The sequence below is a fragment of the Marmota flaviventris genome, chromosome 3, assembly GCF_047511675.1.
Source record: "Marmota flaviventris isolate mMarFla1 chromosome 3, mMarFla1.hap1, whole genome shotgun sequence".
Taxonomy (NCBI): Eukaryota; Metazoa; Chordata; class Mammalia; order Rodentia; family Sciuridae; genus Marmota; species Marmota flaviventris.
The window spans coordinates 149,395,264-149,414,729 of record NC_092500.1 but is presented as its reverse complement, the minus strand read 5'-3'; positions in this window follow the sequence as shown (position 1 = coordinate 149,414,729).

Sequence of the window (19,466 nt, the reverse complement as noted above, 5' to 3'; positions counted from 1 at the left end):
AATGAAATTATTATATTTTTCATTTTAAATGCCCCATTATAATCTAAATGCCAAAACAATTTGATAATTCGATTTAATCTATCATGAAATAAAGATACATGAATAAGATCATCTTAAACCATGTGTGAATTTTCACCATAGCAATTTTTCTTCTTAAACTCATATTTTAATCACACATTTCTCACAGATTATTAACCTATTATATTATATGTTTTCAACCAGAGAGTCTTCTCTTAATCATCACATTATAATTTTCTTCTACAAAGTACATAAGCATATTGAATTATATTTCAACCTATCTGTCCATAAGCCTTTAAGTTTTAAAATATTTTTCAAGACTCAGCTCACAACTAAGCATAAAATGAAATGTATCAAAAATTTGTTATCTCTGCATATCCTTCTTTATCAAATAGTTCATGTATTTATAAATGAGTATTACTTGATGCAAGAGTTCCCCAACTTCAGCATCAATTACATCCTCATTCTTCATTTTTATAAATGGAAGTAGTGAGAAATCCATGTACCCAAAAGTAAGTTGATGAAAATGGTTCTTTGTTTTAGCAACATTATTACAAAACTAACTTTTGAAATATTTTTAAGTTAGAAGACAAAATATACAAAATGGTCCAAAAATTAGAAATATTATTTAGGGATGTAATATCTAATTAGACAGTCAAATCTTTCTTAAAATTTTTAAAATCAAAATATTAGCATTCAATTGATTTGCAGAAATATTGATCTGGTATTCAAATAATCATTCTCTTTTATCTTTGGAAAGCATACCCAAAATACAAAATATGAAATATTATTAATATGTATCATACCCATAATTGTAACATGCAGATTCTTTTCTGATATACAGTTTTCTAACAATTATTCTTGTTTTCTTTTGCTCATAGTGTGTTTCCCTATATTTTTTGTAAATATTTACTACGTATATGACCAGTATACATATCAGTGTTACACTTTTTGGTATGTTAAAAAATAGTTTTTACCTTACCTGAAAATTTTATACAACCTATACAGTGTAGATTAGAATGAAAGCTTTATAAAGGACACTTTGTGATTATAAATTTTAAACATTTTTCCACCCTTTGTCAAAATTTGAGACAGTCCATTTTTGTTGTCTTCAAATGCTCTGATTTCTATTCACTCCTACTAAAGATAATACCATTTGAGTCTCACATTTATAGACAAAATATTCCATTGAATTAAGAACATGGGAAATGTGTAGGCTTTTTTTCCTAAACTATTTGCCAAACAAGGCTATGAAAACTAAAGTTTCAATGTTAAGTCATTCTGAGTGTAACATCTATGTGCAGTGTTTTAACACATCGCAGAAGCAGAGTTTTACTAAATTAACTACAGTTTTTTTAATGATTTCCAATAGCCAAGTAGACCAATTGTACAGAATAGAAGACAGAGACAAATCTACATAAATACAGTTACCTCATACTAGGCAAAAACATACATTGGAGAAAAGATAGCCTCTTCAACAATTGGTGCTGGGAAAACTGGAAATCCACATGCAGCAAAATGAAACTAAACTCCTATCTCTCACCTTGCACAAAACTCAACTCAAGTGGATCAAGGACCTAGGAATTAGATCAGAGACCCTATGCCTATTAGAAGAAAAAAGTAGGCACAAATCTTCATCATGTCAGATTAGGATGCGACTTCCTTAACAGACTGCTAAAATCAAGGATCAATAAATGAGATGGATTCAAACTAAAAAAAAAAAACAAAACAAAAAAAAAACTTCCCTTCTTCAGCAAAATAAATAATCAATGAGGTAAAAAATAGAGCTTACATTTTGGAAGCAAATTTTTGCCACATGCATATCAGATAGAGCACTAATCTACAGGATATATAAGGAATTCAAAACACTTAACACCAAAAAAACCAAACAACCCAATCAATAAATGGGCTAAGGAGCTGAACAGACACTTCTCAGAAAAAGATGTACAATTGATCGCCAAATATATGAAAAAATGTTCACTGTCTCTAGTTATTAGAGAAATGCAAATCAAAACTACTGTAAGGGGGTCTGGGCATAGTGGCACACACCTGAAATCCCAGAAGCTTGGAAGGCTGATGCAGGAGGATCCCGAGTTCAAAGCCAGCCTTAGCAATTTAGTGAGGTGCCAAGTAACTCAGTTAGACCTTGTATCTAAATAAAATATAAAAATTGGGCTGGGGATGTGGTTCATTGGCTCAGTGTTCCTGAGTTCAGTCCTTAGTAACCCTACTGCTTGCAAAAAATAAAAAACAAAAAAAAAACTACTGTAAGATTTAATCTCACTACAGTCAGAATGGCTGTTATCAAGAATACAAGCAACTGTATGTGTTGACTAGGATGTGGGGGAAAACGTACACTGATACATTGCTGGTGGGACTTCAAATTGTTGCAACCACTCTGGAAAGCACTATGGAGATTCCTTAAAAACCTGGAATGAAGCCACCATTTGATCTAGCTATCCACTATCCCACTCCTTGATCTATACCCAAAGACCTTGAACACAGCGTACTACAGTGATGCAGCCACTTCAATGTTTATAGCAGCTCAATTCACAATATCTAAACTGTGAAACCAACCTAGATGCCCTTTAACAGATGAATAGATAAAGAAACTGTGGTACATATACACAGTGGAACATTACTGAGCATTAAAAGAGAATAAAATCATGGCATTTGCAGGAGCTGAAAAATATTATACTATGCAAAATAAGTCAATCCCTAAAAACCAGGGAATGAATGTTTTCTCTGATAAGTGGATGCTAATCCATATAGAAAGGGGGGTGGGGCATGGGATGGGTGAAGTAACTTTGGATGGAGCAAAGGGGAGGAGGATGAGGGTGTAATGGGGTAGGAAAGATGGTGGAATGAGACAGTCATCATTACCCTAGGTACATGTATGATTGAATGAATGGTGTGACTCTACTTCATGCACAACCAGAGAAGGAAAATTCTGTTCCATTTGTGCACAATGAATTGAAGAGCTTCCTACTGTCATGTATAACTGATTAGAATTAATAAAAAAAATATTTATTTCATTGTTAGGAATATTTTTAGTTGTATTATTTATAGACCATAACTAAATTCTTAGAACCTTTCAGTACATCTTATTTGCCCCTTTCCAAGGTACTAAATTTGTTAGTGAATTTTTTAAAAATAATTTTTAATTGCTATGTTTATATTTGCTTTGTTAGAAAAAACATTAATATAAAGCAATATGAGCAATTTAAATCTATATGCATGGGGAAAAAGGAAAAAGAAAATGTGCTTATATCAACCTAAAAAGCAAATTAGTCCATCACATATATTTATAACATGAATATTTAATGGTAATATTGACTTACTCTTCTTGTTCAACAACTGAATACTCAAGAAAATACTCAATATAATACTCAAGAAGATACTCTTGTGAGAAAAGCCTTATATGTATTAAGAAAAAAAACTCTAAGTAAATATATGGGAGGAAAGCTGGGAAATAACATTGTTTTGCATGCATCTAATAAAAAGAAAACTTGGTGTCATATGAAATAGATACTGTGTATCTGAGTTTAGACAAGTATTTAGACACTTGTCTAAATTAAATACTTATCTAAACTCAGGCTCATACATTTGAATTCCAACCTCTAGGGAGCATTGAAGCTCTCATAACCTCAAATAATGAGAAGTATTATCAGATACTTCTAATGAAATGAAAAAAAATATATAAAATGCTATACCCAGCCTAAAAAGTCCTTGTCTCAAGATAATCTTAAGAGCAGTTATTCGCTAGAATGGTAAATTTAAGCCTTTTTTAAAATAAATACGAATAAAAGCTAGAGCATAATTTAAGATTCTCTTCTTCATTAAAAATGCTTACACTAATAGAAGGATCAGGACAGTCTCTTAAATGCCCATCGAACCATGCTAAGCAATCATTTTTTTTGATTTTATATTTTTCAAATGATTTGCATCTCTCTAAACCTAAGTGGATTTGTCAAAATCCTTGCATTCACAAAACATACAAACAGTACATTCTGAGTCCCTATAAGTGTACATGTATACAATTACACATTACAGTTTCAGATACAATAAATATCTCTCATGAATTAAGATTCAGTTATAATAAGCTTGATTTCAGGATTCACATGTTATTTAACCACAACTTAAGTTGCCTTTATGGTGACATGTAAATCTACATTATATGTTCAAAGAAAAGTAATTTTCTCTTGATAAGTTTAATGGTTTATAAAAGATCATCTGTAAAGGGGGAGAAAGCAATACCTTTATTGCATGTCATCATATATTTGTATTTTATACTTCAGTGAATAAATTAACTTGCAGCTAGAAAAAATATGAAGTAAGAAAACTTTGTCTTCATTCCCACCAGCATAGTCATTGTAGTAAGAATAATAGAATTTCAGATTCCCTTCCTAAAACTCCCTGTATAATTCTTAGTAAATGACATATAAAAATACTATATCACCTTTTTAATAAGACCACCAGTGAACTTTAGATATTAATTAGCCATTAGCCAACCTTTGGTTTATCTACATACCTTTAGATATAGATACAAAATTAAGGCAAAGATGAAAGTTACATAGGCCTGTTGGTCTCTACTTATTTAGGTGGTTGTATTCAACCCAGAACAAAATTCTACAGTAATTAGAGCCACATTAACCCATGAGAAATGAGAAAATAATTTGGATTCCCAAATGTGTTCATATTCTTATTTTGTGTTACTATGTTTGTATAATATTCAATGACAATTTTCAAGTAAGCTTTAGAAGTCACTTTCTTTAAATGTTTCAAACATTTGAAAAATCAATATTTGTATTTGATTTCATGTTTAAATATATGTATATATGTACATATGTGTGGGGGGGAGTGTGATATCAGGTAAAGAGAAGAATTAATGATTTTCAGTGATTAGGAACAATGTAAATATATACCATAAAAAAAAGAAAATACAGAAGTACAAGCATTCACTCTTGTGATACATTTGTTATATATTTAATCGTGATTTTTCTTATTTAGCATATTTCAAAGTTTACATAGTAGTCATGGACAGGAGCCAGGGACAAAATATAAGCCCCATAGACACATTCTCCAGTGACCTACTTCCTCCATCCATGCCTCACCCAGTAATCGATTAAAAAAAATTAATCCATCAAATGGACAAATTCACTAATAAGGTTAGCTCTTATCATTCCAAAGAGCCCTGCTTCTGAATCTTGTTATACAGGAGAACATGTTTCCAAAACATGAAAATTTCAGGTGACATTTCTACAACTAAACCAAAATATTTACTATATTTTCACTTTCTTAAAATGTAAATCAAAAGTATATCAATGTTTAGTAACTTCAAATGGGAATGTTTGAAAAGATTTTCTGCATTTGTGTTTAATATAATCACTTAGATATTTGTACTTTCACAGTATGAAAATGCTGATATATCAATTCCTACTGTCATTCATTGTTTTGGGAGAAATATTTTTTAAAAAATACTATTAAAGTCATTGAACTATATCCAATCCTGGCATTCTTCAATCTCCAAATTTGAATGACTACAGTGTGCTTATTTTCTTGTGCTTTATTATTTACTATGTTAAAATTCATGAAATATTAGCAATGAAATCTACATGAATAATCCACATTTGCATCATGGAAGCCATAAACCCATTCCAATGGGATGGGATGGATGAGTTATCTCAGAGAGAGAATGCAGATTCAGCAAGTCCACAGTTGAGACTAGTAGCACTGCCTAGCCTGCCATTTTCCATTGAGATGACTCAGGTTGAAGTTGAAGTCTGAGTTGTATGCATTGCTAGACTGGCATATTTTGCTTTACAAAGTTGAATTTTACAATCTCTGCCTACATTAGAAATCTTAAGACAATAAAATGTCTAAAGGAAGAGTCTGGGGAGGCAGTTACTTTACAGTTACAAATTACATTGCTTACATTGAGGAATTTTTGCTTTTACAGACCTTATATGGGTGGAACAGTCATTAATAAAAGTATTGTGTGACTCTATCCTATCACTCATTGTTTGCCTTCCTTTGCGTCATTTTTATATAAATTATTTGTGTTTCAAGTCACTGTATGCATACTTGTGAAGCCAATGTATGTACCTGTGTGTATTTACATATTAGCAGGTTTATTACTGCAAATGTTTTGTGCTTTTAAGGATTTATACAAAGGTGTCCAACTGTAATGGTACAGTGAGAAGAGTTTCTCAGTGAAGTAGAGCTCTATTCAAATAGCTAAAAACGTGTAGGTAATTTAAGCACCTTTAGCACCAATACATTAAAAAGGAAAGCAGGCTCAATGAAACAAATTCTCATAGTACGAATTAGTGTGAAATTACCCAAAGCTAGAGTTTAGAATATGTTAAGAATTAAATGCTATCCATGCTACTTTCTCACATAAATATGAGTACAGTTCTCTATGTGGCCGTGGACAACCCAGTTCCTCCTTTTATCCCATTCGTAGTTAAAAAAAAAAAAAATCTGTAAAAGGTGCTGGGAATGCAACATCTTGGGAAAAGGAAAACCTGACCAGAGCAGGCTCTGCTCTGCTCCTATCTCTCCTAGAATAGGATGTCTTAACAGTGTTTTAGAATAGCATGTCATTTTTCCCCACAAGGTATAAAACTCAAGGGAGGTTGCTTTCTAGGATTTTCAGCTATGGAGCAATTAGGACACATGCAGACAAGATTCTATTCACTCTGGGCAGTTTTCCTGAGCTTTAGGTTTGCCATAGATCTTAGGCTTTTTCTACCCCTTGCTTCCTGTGAGTAACAAAGCTGCTTCACTATGTACGTGGTGTGACTATTCTGTCTCACTGGACTAATGCCAGTAATAAAAACGGAGCCCAAGATTCAATGGGCTTAAGTGGTAACAAGCGTAAAATGAGCCAGGCTTACAAAATGTTTATAAGTTTGGTGGAAAACTGAACAAACTCTTTCTATTAACTGTTACCCAAGGTGATAATCTGCAAAACTGCATATGTCTTGCCAGCACACTGTATAATTATTATTTTTGCTATGTTAGAAGAAATTTGCTACTATTTAACAAACTTCCAGTAAATTACTTGAGATCAAGAACATTATAGTAAATATATTTGTACTTCTCACAGTATAAGAATAGCTGAACAATTTGTTAACTAGTAATATGCATACCATTTTCCAAGTGACCTCAAAATAAGAAGTGAATACAATTCCCATTATATTATGTATTTTTATAATTTATTTTAATTGAAATTTTTGTATAATCTTCTTGAATTAATTGAATAAAGAGAATATATTTGATTAAGTAAGAATAATCAATTTTTGTTAAGATTAGAAAAACGTATTTTAGATAATAGGATTTAGCATGGAAGACATAATTAAAATAAAGGTTTAAAAGGAAAAACAATTAAAATTATGAATTGAGGATTTTGAATTTCTAAGAGATAAGACATGTAAATGCAAAAACAGTCTGAAGAAAGGAATAGTAATTTAAAAATCTTTTAAGAATATTGTATCTACTTTTAAACTCAATTTTGGATTATCTATTTCCAATAATTTATGCCAACATAATGCATGAGCTCATAAAAAATGACATTTGCAATGCTTGTTACTGGATCTTATTTTTTCTTTTGACATGCTCTTTATGCATTATTTATTCATGCCCATTGCTTTAAATATTGTCTACAAACTGCAAACTCAAAAAAATTATAGATCAGTCCAATAATGCTCCTCCCAATTTGTAAACCTAATTGCTTATTCAGCATCTCCAACACCCCATAAAGCTCTTGAAAACAACATTTCCAGTACTAAACCACTGATTTTTGTACAGTTTGCTAGTACTAACATAACAAAGATTGGAGAGCTTAAGCAACAAAAATTTATGTTTTCAAAGTTTTGGATCTTATATGTTCAAGACCAAGGTGCCAGCAAGGTTGCAAGGTTGGTTTCCTTGTAGATCTCTTCTTGGCTTGCAGATGACCACCCTCTTGCTGCCTCTTCAAATGGTCATCCTTGTCTGCACACATACCCTTGTCCCTATGTTTTGATCTTCTCTTTTTATAAGAATAACATCCAGAATGCATTAGAACTCACCCTACCGGCCCAATTTTAATTGAATCACTTCTTTGATGGCCCTTGTCTAAATACAGTTACATACTAAGGTATTAGAAATTATGATTTCAACATGTGAATTTGGGGAGGGGGAGGAACACAATTGTCTTCCTGAATTTTTCCTCCCTCAGTCTTCTTTTCACTAAATGAAATAGCTTCCACTGAATTGCAAGTGAGAAACATGAGTTCATCTGTGATTCTCATCTTAGATGATGAGCCATCTAGGCATTAGAAATTCCTATGAGTTTTCTCAACAAGATATTTCTTAAGTATTTTAAAAAGCGTATTTAGTGCCTTCACAATACTTTCCATGGTTAATAAGTGTTTTTACTTATTTGCTAGCCTACTTGTTCACTATCTCATTAGCACAGAACATTTAGATTCTTGAAGGCAAGGAATGCTTTTCCTTATCCAAGTGAAACAGAAGACTAACCACAGCGCCTGGAATATATTTTGTCCTTAAAAATCACTTGGTTAATAAAAGATGAAGGAACACTAGAGAAACAATTTTTTGTTAGTTTGTTTTTAATTAATTTATTTATTTTAATTAGGTATATATGATAGCAGAATGAAATTTGATTCATTGTATACAATTGCAGCACAACTTTTTATTTCTCTGATTATAAATGATATAGCATTGCACCATATGTGCAGTCAACCATGTACCTAGGGTAATAACATCTATCTCATTCCACCATCTTTCCTGCCCCCATGCCCCTTCCTCTCCTCTCCCAGCCCTTTGCCCACAGTTCCTCCATTTTTCCCATGCCTCCCCCATTATGGATTAGTATCCACTTGTCGGAGGGAACATTTGGTCTTTGGGTGTTTTTCAATTGGCTTACTTTGCTTAGCATGATGGTCTCCAATTCCATCTAATTACCTGCAAATGCCATAATTTTATACAAGAGAATGCTGAATAATATTCTATTGTGTATATATACCACAGTTTCATTATCCATTCATCTATTGAAGGACATCAGTTTACATAAATGTCTTCATCTTCTAAGATGTATTTTATATGTGTTGTCAGCTCTGTTTTATAAAGAAAAAATTAGGAGAATTATGTAAATAATAAATGATTGTATTGTATTTAAAATAAAATCTCATGTGTTGAAGGCTTGGTCCCCAATGGAGTAATGTCTAGAGTTGGGGGGTTTGGAGGAAGTGATTGAATCATGGGGGTTCTGACTTCATCAGAGGATTAATCCATTTGATGAATTACATTCAAGTACAACTTGAATGGACCACTGAGAGGAGATAGAAACTTTCTGGATATATATGATTATGTATATATTATAGGATATATATAATTATACATATAAGAGTTGTTTTGTAGACTTTTTTCCTTTTTATTTTTTTCATGTTTATTTTCACACTTTGAACTACTTCTTTCTCTTCTTCCTCTTATATTTTCAGTTCATGGCGCTTAAATATTTTTTGGCCTTTCTGGAAAACTTACTAGACAAAAGCCAGGGCCAGGCATCTTTTTTTTTTGAGACAGCAATGTATTCTGTTTGAGAGTGATATCAGTGCAGCTGAGATGGAATATGGTACACACTAATAAATTGTTCTGAAATCTTAACAATCTTAATTCTAACTTAACCTATTTAAGATGATATTTACTCAGAAATCACTTCCTACTTTTAGAACTCAGTGCCATTTGGAGAGACTAGAAATAAAAATACTATTACTTTTAAAACTCAGGCAACCCAATTGTGTATCTGGTCTATTTTTGCTTAAAATTTTAACACATCATTTTAAAACTTATTACTATTTTTAATACTGCATGATTTTTTTAAGAAAAGAGAACTTGATTCTTCCACAATTCTTTTGGAAATTTTTTGTAGCCAAACCTACTAGATAATTAAATGAATTTTCCATTATGAACAATTAAAAAAAATAAACAGAAAATTTCTGCAAGTGACAATATTTGCAAACTTTCTGTTGCTATTTCACAAGTATCATCTTCATTTCAGCCTCCTATAGCAATATCTTTCCTATTTCCTCTGCTTACTAAATAGGCTCAAAGGTCCTTTTTGTTTTGAGCCACTATCTGGTCCAAAGCCAAGAAACACATGTTTTAGCTTTGGTCATAGTAGGACCCACATTCAGGTACCAAATTCTCTTCTTGTTATTATACTGTGTAACATGCTACCCTAAAATGTATCCACTAATATAATACTCATTCGCTTTTCTTTTATGATTTTGTCAGTTTGGAATTTGTGCAGGCCTTTTCTGAAAATTTTTCTCTTTTGCTTGCTGACAATGGAAGTCAGTTGATGGTATTCAGTTTGCCTAATGGCTGGTGTCAACATCCAAATTGGAATCATTCATCTGTAGTCTTGTAGGAAAAAGGTGAAGTTTGTTCAAGACAACTTCTGTATAGTCAGCTGTCTTAAATGTGCAGGAAACTTCTACAACTTATTCTAAGAAATCAAAGTGAAGGCTGCAGATTTTTATTACTCAGCCTTAGAAATTCCCAGGAATCACATTCACTGCAACTTCTCAGTCAAGGAAGTCACTAAGTCCAGCTAGATTCAATGGGCAATGAATGAGACTTAATTTCTCAGGGAGAGTAGCAGCAAAGAATTTTTGTCATCTTTCATCTGCCACATAAACATTCTAGCAATGTCATATTTTATAGGCCATGGTACATGATAGATAAGAGTTCAAAAATATTTTATCTCACATCTTTATTGATGTAATGAATGCCCATGTTGATCCTTTTCCAAACCACAAATAAAAGTTGTTTATTTAATATAGTTTCTTTCTGGAAAATGGATGATCTTATTACCTAGGTTATGAATTAGTCTATCATCCACTACACAAATGTAAGACTGTCTCTCATCACAGTAGTGTCTTTTTCTATATAACGGTATATTCTCACTGTTTATAGAGCTGATAATTTTTGTTATTAACATAATACTGTACTAAGCAATCAAAACATGCTGTCATTGACAATGACAGCATAATGCAGATATAAAAATAAAGGTTGTTTTTTCTCTGATTTTTTTTTGATACTGGGAATGAAAAAGTCATAGGACCTTGGCATATACCCAAAGGATCTAAAATTAGCATACTCCAGTGACACATCCACATCAATGTTCATAGCAGCTCAATTCACAAGTTATGAAACCAAACTAGGTTCCCTTCAATGGATGAATGGATAAAAAGAGTCATACACACACACACACACACACACACACACACACACACGATTGGAATATTACTCAGCTATAAAGAAGAATGAAAGTATGGTATTTGCCAGTAAATGGATGGAACTGGAGACTATCCTGCTTAGTGAAATAAGCCAATTTCAAAGGCCTAATGTTCTGATATGAGAATGCTGACACACAATAAGGGGGTAGGAGGAATAAAAGTTCATTGGATTAGACAAAGGATAATGAAGCAAAGGGAAGAGGAATAGGAATAGGAAAGACTGTAGAATGAATCAGATATGACTTTTCTATGTTCATATATGAATACAGAACTAGTATAACTCCATATCATTACAAGCACAAGAATAGGAATTTACACTGCATGTATGTATAATATATCAAAACACATTCTGTTGTCATGTATAAGAAACAAATAAAGATAAAAATAAAGCAAAGGCCAATAGCATTGACATACCTTACTAATAGGCTCAGATGATAAAAAACATATTAAAATATTTTAAGCATCTGTGATCAGGAAAAGAAAGCAAGCTTACCATTTTCCTCAATATCTGTGTTTTCATAATTTGTGAATTTCTATACTTTTTTATGATACTACATCTTCATATCCATTCTTCTGTTGCATGAAAGTGGAAAATGGCAATAAAATCAAATGTTATCTTTTATCATTCGAATTTTATAAAACTGCGTTTGAAATTCTATCATTTTAGAGAAATAATTTTTAATGGATTTTAAATTAATTCATTTGTTTTAACTTTTGTTAAAGTTATTCATCATGTTTTTTTAAAAAAATTTTTAGTGGTAATTGGACACAATACCTTTGTTTTATTGATTTATTCATTTTTATGTGGTGCTGAGGATTAAACCCAGCGCTTCGCATATGATAGATGAGTGCTCTACCGCTAAGCCACAACCCCAGCCCCTGTTATTCATCATGTTTCTGAAAGAAATTCATATTCTTGGATATCTTACCATACTAAGATAATACTGTTTTCTATTTTTTCCCATATACCCATTCAGAAAAATTTACATAAGCTTTTATGAAAGAACATAGACTTAGTGAATTTATAGTTGTTATTGTTGCCTATGAGGCAAAACTGCCATTTTATGAACTAGTAATAGGTAATAATGCTCCCATTTTATTTGTTGCCGCAGCCCGGCTGGCTGGGCAAAATAACCGGTGGGTGACGAAGAACTTGTGTAGATTGATACAGCAGGAGTGGAAGCCGTTTATTGTAGGACAGGAGCGGTATTTATACATTCCACACAGCTTATCTTAATTAGCATAAACTAGATACATCAGTCAACCAATAAGGAATCTCCACACTTAATGGCTCCCTGGTGTTACTTCACAAACCACTCCCTCTGGCATTTTGCCAGGCGCCATCCTGACTTGTTTACAGACTCTAACAATTTGTGTAATTGTTTTTTCCCTATTATGTCTGGGAGGATTTCAGTTCTGTTTGTAAAAGAAGTTCTCTCTGTTCAAAGCTCTCTGTCCCTATATAATCCAGTCATGGCCTGTGATAACAAGATCACTAAAATTTGTCAAGGGAGGTATTGTGCTATTGATCATACTATACCTGATTTTCTACTTCACATAATAGCCTGGGCAAAAAATTAAATTCAGGGAATAGAACACTGTTGTTTTCTTTTCATTTGCTTACTTTCTATGCAATTAGAGTGATACTCAGGATATTTGGAAAAATAGTGTTTTAAATGGTCTTGTGTAAAATGACTATGACTTGCCAGAGTGACAGACTTCCCCTAGAAAGTCCTATGAGTGTCTTTGTCTGTCAGTTCCAATGCTATGTCTCCCTACTCAAAAGCTCTTCTGAGAATACTTTCCAAAGAAGCCACCTCTTGAAGGGGTCACTGGTAAGTGATTAACTTTGGTACCAGATGTGAGCTCCTGACCCACGGGTAGCCCATTATTAGATGCCTTGATTGATGTCTCATTTACTGACTAAGAGGTTTAATTGGGAGATTCATATTATCCTTTTAGTCAACTTGAATTGAAGATCCATCATAAATGGATTTTATGAATCATAGACAATGCAATAACAAAGAAGTTAATAAGTGAGCTACTTTAACAGTTCTAGGGTAAAGGCTTGTGTCCCAGTAATTATACACCTAGTCAAATAGTTACATATTTATTGACAATGCATTTTATTTTCTCACAAAAATGCTTAGCAAATAAGATTACCTTTACATGAATGGTCATAAGGAATCTAAGGAATAAACAATTAAGGCTCTAAAGATGAGGAAATCTATATCATATAATTATCTGGTAGCATGGAATCAGATAAAAGTGTTTCACAGTGTTATCATGAATGACAAATAATATAGTGCAAATAAAATATTAATTTTAGGTGTTTATAAATGCTATTTTCCATCTATATCTATATCTAGTCCTTATGATTTTTTTTCATTTTTATTTCTGAAGCTTTATTGTTGTTAATACAATCAAGTATGCCATGTAAAATCTAGTACATTCTTTATCTTATGGGGTTCTTGAGAAATTTGTAGTGATAAAAGATACTGCCAAATAATGAATGAAAAATAACTTCATGAATTGAAATGAAGTAAATTTCTGTATGTTTCAAAGTCACAAAGTATAAAATATTCATATGTGAAGAATTTAAAACACATATAAATATTTTCTTTCATGTCTATCACTTGTCTGGAATTAATAGACAATATTTCCATGTGTATGGGAAATGAAATAGTACTAGTAGAGACAGGTTGTTTTAATTCAGGTACTTTAAGTAACAGATGCCTACATAAAATAATATGCAACATATTTAATCAGGAGAAATGCAGTAGTTCCCTACCTTATCTGCAATTGTAGTTTCTACAATTTCAGTTATCCACAGTCAGGCATAGTCAGAAAATACTAAGTAGAAAATTCAAGAAATAATTCATATGGTTTATAAATGGCATGCTATTCTGCATAGCATGATGAAATCTTGTCATCCTGCCCCGTCTGGTCTGGTATAGGAATTCTCTTCTTGTTCACTACTTTCCCTGCTTGAAATCCAAGCCAGGCACCCCACAGATGGGTTAGAGCATTACAAACAATATGTGTTCTGCTCCCACCTGTTCAAGAGAGAAAACTGGAACTAGACCTCCACTGCCTTTAAAATAAGACCACATTATGTTGGGTATGGTGGATTGAGAGGAAGTTAGATGCCATGAAATTTTATGCTATTTTGAATGTAGCTCTCTTGCTCCTTCCTTCCTTCCTTGTTTCTTTCCTTCTCTCTCTCTCTCTCTCTCTCTCTCTCTCTCTCTCTCTCTCTCTCTTGAGTAATGGTATTGGGATGTGGAGTCTTTTAAAGGTCCTTGTGAATGGATTAATGGATTAATGCCTTTATAAGAAGAATGATTTAGTTTTGTTGGAGAAGTTTAGTGATGAATTCTGGCCCCTTTGCAGTCTCTTGTTGTCTCTCACATTGTTTCTCATGTGTGCTAACTCACCATATGCTGCCTTCCACCATGTTAGGGTACAGCAAGAAGACCCTTCCTTGATGTGGCCCTTTCACTTTGTTCTTTTTAGCTTTCAGAAGTGTAAGAGACAAATTTATTTTTTTTTATAAACTACATAGTCTGTGGTATTTTGTTATAGTACAGAAATTGGACTAAGACAGATGCATGGATGGATGGATAGATAAATGATGGGGGGGAGGGAGAGAGGGAGGGAGGGGGGGAGGGAGAGAGGGAGGGAGGGAGGGAGGGAGAGAGAGAGAGAGAGAGAGAGAGAGAGAGAGAGAGAGAGAGATATTACATTTGGCCATTAGTTAATTCTCTGATGTCACTACCTTGTATTCTCATCTTCTTCTGGGCCAGACTTCTTTTAGTCCCTTTTTTCGTGCTATTATTGGAACAACCTAGTATCTTTTTGGCTGAAGACATACTCTTTTACCAATATATGGAATTCTATTCTTCACAAAGCTGAAACATTCATTTTTCAGGTTTTAAGTAACTGTTACTTTTCCAGGCAAGATTCTTTAATCACCCCATTTCCAATAAAAAAAAAAAAACCACCTCTCCCAACAATTTCTGTGCTATCTCTTGGGATATACATATACTTATAAAATATTTTAAATTTTAGATGAATTTATTCACTTACCTTGTTTCATCTTCATTAAAATAAAAGTTATAGGAGGTAGATATTTTGAAAAATCGATTTTCTATTGTAATTTAGAGAATTTTCTATTTGAAGTTAAATAATACAAGAATTTGGGGCTGGGTTTGTGGTAGAGTGCTTGCCTAGCATGTGTGAGGCCCAGGGTTTGATCCTCAGCACCATATAAAAATAAATAAATTAAATAAAGGTATAAAAAATTGAAGAAGAATATAAGAATTATTTACAGCACAACTAATTACTTATTACTTGAAATGTTTTAAATATTAGAATTAGCATATTAGAAATAGTAAATCTAGTAATGCATGTAAATATTTAGCACACTTCCTGGTCCATAATGAGAGAATTATTAATTTGAATTTTTAAATTTCCAATAATTATTATCAGACTTGCATATTCTTGTTTAAAAAAAAAAAAACATTAGTGTGGTGCTGGGGAGGTGGCTCAAGCAGTAATGCTCTCGTCTGGCATGCGCGGGATGCTGGGTTCAATCCTCAGCACCACATACAAATAAAATAAAGATGTTGTGTCCACTGAAAATAAAAAATAAAAAATATATATGTAAAAAAACAATTGGTGGAGTCAGAAATGAACACATATCAAGTAAAATTTTACATATTAAACATCCAAAGAAAATTAAATATACTTTATATCATTGGAAAATATTTTTTAATTAAGATGTAAGAGTGATGAAACTATGTCTGACCTAGTTTTGCATGGATAAAGGACATGGAGTTTCTGTTTCTTTAGAAACAACTTTATTAAAGTAAAGAAGGACTGATGAATCTGTTTTATGTCTGTTAGCCTACATGTAACCTGGGGTTACATGTGTTGTCATGCAAGCCATGGGCTTACATGAATGTGGTAGTATAAAACAGGTGGGGGAACCAAGTGTTTATGGTTCCAAATGCATTAGCACTCTCCAGCCATCTCTGCATAGTCTGTGTGTGTGTGAGGAGGCAGACACAGAGGATGCATATTTGGGAGCTGCTGGGCCTTCTGATGAGACAAGGGTGTTGTGAATGAATGATCTTACATGCTCTGCTTTCCATAAAGCTAAGTTGACATGGATCAGATTCAAGCTTATGGTACATAGTAAGCCTCTTCATCAATTCAAACTCATGACTACTCTGTGCTGGTGCAAAATATAATTCATACTAATAAAGACAAATTGCACTAAATGTCATAATCGAAAAGAAGGACAAGTTCACCAATAAAAATTTACAAAAGAAAAATTATTTATTAACAAATAAATTATTGGAAATATCTAATTAGAATAAAAGGAAAATTAAATTGTTATAAAAATGTGTTTTCTTGTTAATATTGTGAAAATTGTGCTATGTGTTGCAAGCATTATATAAAATAGTTTAAATTTTATTCTTAAATCTCTATATGTTTTTTATATACAGAGAACTATATAGATAAATTCATATGTGTATGTATAAAATGTAATTAAATTTCAATATTAATTAATATCCATATTATAGCTGGCCAGGTGGTACATGCCAGCAGCTCAGAAGTCTGAGACACAAGGATGACTGGTTCAAAGTCAGCCTCAAAAATTTAGTGAGGCCCTAAGCAACCTAAGAAGACTCTGTCTCAAAATAAAATATAAAAAATAAAGGGCTGGGGATGTGGTTCAGTGGTTAAGCACCCATAGGTTCAATATCCAATACCAAAACAGAAAAATAAAAGAAATATATTATAGCTGATTCTTCTTCTTTATTCTTTTCTTTATTAATTCTAATAAGTTACACATGACAATAGAAAGCTCTTTGATTCATTGCACACAAATGGAGCAGAATTGTTTACTTCTCTGGTTGTGCATGAAGTAGAGTCACACCCTTTGTGCAATCATACATGCACGTAGGGTAATGATGACCATCTCATTCCACTGTCTTTTTTACCCCCTTAACCTCTCTCCTTCCTCCCTTTTGCCCCATCCAACATTCTTCCACTCATCCCACACCCTACCTTCAAGTATGGATTAGAATCCATTTCTCAGAGAAAACATCCCCTGGTTTTGGGGATTGGCTTATTTTGCTTAGCATGATGTTCTCCAATTTTTTTTTTTTTTTTTTTGGTGTTAAATTTTTGAGTTCTTTATATATCCTGGAAATGAGTGCTTATCTTATGTGGCACATGGCAAAATTTTGCTCCACAAATGTAAGCTCTCTCTTCATCTCATTGATTGTTTGTTTGTTTGTTTTGCTGAGAAGAGAAGATTTTTAGTTTGAATCCATCCCATTTATTGACCCTTAATTTTATTTCTTGTGCTGAAGGAGTCTTGTAAAGGAAGGCAAAGCCTAATCCAACATGATGAAAATTTGTTCCTACTTTTTATTCTATTAGGCATAGAGTCTCTGGTTTAATTCCTAGGTTCTTGATCCACTTGTGTTGAGTTTTGTGCATGGTGAGAGATAGGAGTTTAATTTCGTTTTGCTGCAGGTGGATTTCCAGTTTTCCTAGCAGCATTTATTGAAGAGGCTATCTTTTCTCCAGTGTATGTTTTTGGCTCCATTGTCTACTATTGAGACAACTGTATTTATGTGGGTTTGTCTCTGTGTCTTCTATTCTGTTCCATTGTCTACATGTCTATTTTATTGTCAATACCATGCTGTTTTTATTACTGTAACTTTGTATAATAGTTTAAGGTCTGGTGTTGTGATGCCTCTGCTTCACTCTTCTTGCTAAGGATTGCTTTGGCTATTTTGGGTCTCTTATTTTTACAAATGAATTTCATGAATGCTTTTTCTATTGGAAATTATGTTGGAATTTTAATTGAATCACAGTGAATCTGTATAGCACTTTGGGTATTATGGCCATTTTGACAATATTTGTTCTGCCTATCCAAGATCATGTGAGATCTTTCCATCTTCTAAGGTCTTCTTCAATTTCTTTCTTTAGTGTTCTGTAGTTTTCATTGTAGAGGTCTTTCATGTCTCTTGTTAGATTGATTCCCAAGTATTTTTTATGCTATTTTGAATGAAACAGTTTTCCTAATTTCTCTTTTAGAGGATTCATCACTGATGTATAGATATGCATTGATATATGGGTACTGATTTTATATCTTGCTACTTTGCTGAATTCATTTTTAATTCTAGTTTTCTGGTCAAATTTTTTTGGATCCTTTAAGTATAGAATTATGTCATTGATAGTTTGAGTTCTTCTATTACTATTCATATCCCTTTAATTTCTTTCATATGTCTAATTTCCCTGGCTAGAATATCATGGACTATGTTGAATAGAAGAGGTGAAAGAGGGCATCCCTGTCTTTTAGAGGGAATGCTTCCAATTTTCAACATCAGGATGATGTTAGCCTTGGGTTTAGCATAGATTGCTTTTACAATGTTGAGCTATGTTCCTACTATCCTTAGTTTTTCTAGTGTTTTGAAGATGAAAGGGCACTGTATTTTGTTAAATGCTTTCTCTGCATCAATTGATTAATCATATGATTCTTAAGTCTATTAATGTGATGGATTATACTTGTTTATTTCCATATGTTGACCCAAACTTTCATCTGTGGAACGAACCACACTTGATCATGGTGCACTATTTTTTTTAAATATGTTTTTGTTTGTGATTTGCCAAAACTATTGAGAATTTTTGAATCTATGTTCATCAGGGATATTGATCTGAAATTTTCTTTCTTTATGTCTCTGGTTTTGGTATCGTGGTGATACTAGCCTCATGGAATGAGTTTGGTAGGGTTCCCTCCTTTTCTATTCCATGGAATGATTTGAGGAGTAATGGCATTAATTCTTCTTTGTAGGTCTTGTAGAACTCAGCTATGAATCCATCTGGTCCTGGGCTTTTCTTGGTTGGTAGGCTTTTGATGGCATCTTCTATTTCTTTGCTTGAAATTGATCTGTTTATGTTGTGTATGTCCTCCTTGTTCAGTTTGAGTAGGTTGTATACCTGTAGAAAACTGTTGGTGTCTTTAAGGTTTTTTATTTTACTGGAGGATAAATTTTCAAAATAATTTCCAATTTTCTTCTGTATTTCAATAGTGTCTGACATGATATTTCCTTT